Source organism: Haliotis rufescens, unplaced genomic scaffold (assembly GCF_023055435.1).
Source record: "Haliotis rufescens isolate VD_foot unplaced genomic scaffold, xgHalRufe1.0.p SCAF_28, whole genome shotgun sequence".
In the NCBI taxonomy this organism is placed as follows: domain Eukaryota; kingdom Metazoa; phylum Mollusca; class Gastropoda; order Lepetellida; family Haliotidae; genus Haliotis; species Haliotis rufescens.
Genome location: NW_025963979.1, coordinates 6,231,834 through 6,236,623, shown reverse-complemented (window position 1 = coordinate 6,236,623; position 4,790 = coordinate 6,231,834).

Here is a 4,790-nt window from a genome sequence, read left to right as displayed (position 1 = left end):
TTAATGATTTGTTGCTTTATCGGAACATTATGGAATCGTGTTATTATGCAAACATTGGCTTGTCATGTCAAATAACCATGTCGGATTCTGTCAATAACTACACATCATCACAACTGGGCAGTGTTCTGAGTAATAACTCGACTGCTTTCAGTGCATATATCCCGGGTTCGTTTGCCAGTCTTAACTCTAAGGCTCACATCGATGGCTGTGTTCGATGGCGATGTTCGAAAGTCATCTTCCTGACATATTTTCCGAGTCGTTTTACCATTTGGGATTGTTATGTTAAGTTATGTAAATGTCTGTGTGTTTTAGGAAAGGGGCATGACAAAATTATACATGTATTTGGGGTGGGACGAGGGCATGACATAATGTTATATACAATAGGGGGTGGGGAGGTATCAGCAAAATATGATACAGCCCTAAGAACAACCCCACCGACCAACCCCACCCCCCCCCCCCCCCCCCCCCCCCTATAAAAAATGCCCAGTCCTTTATATCAAATGAAATGGCAACAGGTCCATTGGGAGTATTACATCTAAAAAATATCTGATGGCTAATTGTCAGGTTACGCACTCACCAACAATACTCTTATTAAGGCGTTGCGTGCATTTGGAGTTAATACCATGCGAAAAATAATGAGCAGATTAACGAAACAGGAAACCGTTATCTCATGCGATGGCTTTCATTTCCCACAAGATATGTTATTCAAAAGCTTTCAATTTCCTGTTATAAGCTCCTCTGTAGCAAACAGAATCTGATGGTCGCGCCGATATCGTCCCACGTGTTGTCGGGAAGGTGACCCATGGGAACTACCAGACTATGAAGCTGAGCAGTCTATTCAGACGCTACATGGCTTCAGATTAGCGGAGGATGTTCTAAACGTCATGTGTTTTGAGTAATTTCAACTGCCTGATAGAAACGGGGCCTTGTCATTGAATTTTCTTGTACATCAATTCTTATGTTTGCATGTTCACTGGTAGCTCCAGAGGAAGAACCCTATTTCGAAAGCGGACACTCCCATGCATTATTTTCCAAAAAAAAGATGTTCTTGAATTCTATCGGGTGATGAAGCACATGGACAGTATGCAGTACTGTAGAGATGGGGATATAGTATTAATCGATACGGTAACGTCTCTTAAGCTGAACTAATGGTGTTTGTTGTTTAAAGCCGCATTCAGAAATATTTCAGCTGTATGACAGCGGTTTGTAAATACTAAAGTATGGACCAGACAATCCACTGATTGGCATCATGAGCATCGATCTAGGCAATAGGGATACGATGACATGCATCAACCAAGTCAGTGATCCTGACCACCCGATTTCGTCAGTCGCCTCTTACGACAAGCATAGTCGCCTTTAACGACAAGCATGGGTTGCTGAAGACCAATTTTACCTCGAATCTTATATGTATAAATGTATGTTTCAATTTTGCTATGTGTAGTCATCAAACCTTCCTTAAGTAACCCCGGAGGGAGCCGGGTGAGAGTAGTAAGTCTTAGTCCTCAGTAAACTAATGTGTACTTACGTGTTAATTGATGTCATTTAACGCTGCCGTCATATAGCTGAAATATTGTTGAGTGCGGCAATAAACAACACACAAACAAACAAACATTTAACGCTGCTATATTGTGGCAACTTGTGAAAATCGAATCAGGACCGGACAAACCAGTGATTGATTTATTGACCAACGGCCCACGAAGACATGCAATCAACCAAGTCACCTAGCCCGGTCAATTGTGTCGCTTCTTACGGCAAGCATATGTTGCTGGGGACATATTCTAGCACTAATGTCAATGGGTGGTTGTCTGTTTGTATGTTTGTTGTTTAACGCCGCACTCAGCAATATTCCAGCTACATGACGGTGGTCTGTAAATAATCGAGTCTGGACCAGACAATCCAGTGATTGACAACATGAGCATCGATCCAATATAATTGGGATCGATGACATGCACCAATCCAAGTCAGCGAGCCTGACCGTCCGATCCCGTTAAACGCCTCTTACGACAAGCACAGTCGCCTTTTGCGGCAAGCATGGGTTGCTGAAGACCTATTTTCCCCAGATCTTCACCGGTCCCATGGTTATCAAGAAGACATACTCATACGAAATACCTATTTGATCGGGACCATCAAAGGGTCATAGGTTCAAGTTGAAATGTCCTAGATTTGTACTGTTGTAGAGAATAAGGGTGTGGTGCAAGTTTAGATGGGTTGTAGTAGAGGTGCAGCGATAGTCAGAGGATAGGATAGATTAATTAGGTGAATTCCGAAGCCTCTTATTATTTCTTTTAGAGATACAGAAATCAGATATTCTTGTCCGAATGCCTTACTCACTCTTGCCGAGATGTCAGAAGCCTCGACGGTGATGGATGATAAGAAAGTTCACTTGACGCAACCTCCCATAGAGGTTCCTCTAATCTTCACACGAAAAAGGTGTCGGCGCAAAAGATCTGGTTTTAATGATGTTTGTTTGTTTTGTTTGTTTGTTGATTAACGCCGCACTCAGCAATATTCCAGCTATATGACGGCGGTCTGTAAATAATTGAGTCTGGACCAGACGATCCAGTGATTGATATCATGAACATCGATCCAGTGCAATTGGGATCGATGACATGCATCAAACCAAGTCAGCGAGCCTGACCACCCGATCCCGTTAGTCGCCTCTTATGACAAGCATAGGTTGCTAAAGACTTATTCTAACCCAGATCTTCACGGGGCCCGATTTTAATTAGATAAGGGTTGACTATTATGGCTAGAAAAAAGTGGACGGATAGCTAACAATCACAAGTACAATTTTAAAGCAAAGTATTTCATATAGGATTCGATTGATTGGTGATAGAGACATTTTAAAATGGTGAGTGGGTGTTGGTTATGCCGCAGTCAGCAATAGTCAGGTTATGTTGAATCTGGACATAGCAAACATTTAGTAGGAAGACCAATGGTCCACTCCACCGGGAATGGCCACACACAATCAACCAGATCGCTTATACCATCCGATCTTCAATAGTCAGCTGATGGAATGAGCCGAGTGAAATAGGGATCGGGTGGTCAGGTGATATCGTTGGGGTGGACCGTTGCTCATACTTTCAGTCACTGGTTCAGACTTTTAAAAAAACCGAAATTGCCTGCCACAAGAATTGTATCGTTGCAAGGTGTTTTTCTTTCAAAAAATAAGGCTCATCGTTTAAAATAAAAAAATATCTGGTTTTGTAGCTGCAGCTAAAAAATATTTGATCTGTATTCTGACATATGATATATACATGGGATTGACCCTTTTGTGTAATGTTATGCCCACTCTGTTACTAGGAAACAGCAGCTCGCTAGTTGGTGTGGCCGATGTTTATGGTAGCATAAACGCAATATTAATAGCCAACCTAATGATAGGGAATCACTTGCAATGTATTTACACACGGAGTTGATGGTTTGAACGAGACTTAATTGTGTGGGGATACTCCTGTTGGAAATGTTTTATATATTTTAATGGCTGTGCAAATATATAATCATTTAATAAAGTGCGTGCTTTAAAAATATTTCCGGTGCCAACCTTGGATACAAAAACGAGATAGTGTTAATAATATATAGATTACACGTTGATTGTCGTACCCATTTGCAGACCCACACTTTTAAGTCTTGCCATGGTCTGTCATGATGTACGGCGCATTTGTCAGGTCAATTATACGACATCGTTAGACTTCATGATGAAAGATTACCATCTCTAATCACGAAGATGAGGATGAAGATGTGAAGCAAGAACTGAAGACTCTAACTCCCAGTGACAGAACGTGATGTGCCAGTTCATTATGGGTGAAAGTTACCAGGATGGTGGAATATTTGTACTAATCAAAGGATGAAGATCCGGAATAAAATCCCAACCCAGGTGCTGACTGTTTGGTGCCTTTCACGAAGGTGTAGACTGATTGGGTTCAGCAGAAGGTGAGACCTTCCATTTAGCTCTGTCGGGAACTCTTTTCAATTCAGCAGCGATATGATTGATGACTGCGGCCGAAATATGGTGACGCGCAAAGTAAGGAATGGTTTCGTGACGGATAAAAGGTTTATCTGACTTGAGAGTTGAATTAATGAGAGCATTCCACACGTTTTGAGGTTCTATTTCATGAGGGCGTCATTAACATTAAATTTCACAAAGGAGAACAATACTGGAATGCCAAGCATACTGATAAACTATCAAATATAAAAAACTTCTGCAAGTCTCAAGTCTGTGAAAGAATCCAAACGAATGATGCTGGTCAAGGTGTAACTGAGGATAGCCTTCGCGAACTGTAACATCCCTCGAAACTGACTTACTAAAATTAATTACCATTTTCTAAATAAAAGGCAGGTTTTAGAACCTGAAATATTCTATTCAAGATTAATAGCTGAAAATGAAACATATATTGACGGCATAAAATGAAATTTGAATAATGAACCGGGCAAATCTGTTCAAATGTCATAATGCTGAAGCTTTGAAAAATCTATTCACACAACGTAAAGCTGACTCTTAAATAATCGATTCAAACATCATAATAGCTGGGCCTTAAATATATATTCAAACAACGTAAAACTGAGCCTTGAATAATCTATTCCAACTTGGCAAAGCTGATGATGGAACTTCACATGTAATCAACATTCACAGGACGCAGCAGCATTGATCTCGGCTATCCTCTTGGCATGGCGTTGTACGTTTAGGTTTGCGAAACTATGGCATAGCATGAAACCATTCCAGGGTTGCTCAACGCAGTGAGCTAAGAATAATATCTTCCTGTGCTGTCGTGGCGTTCTATGGTGTGGCAATG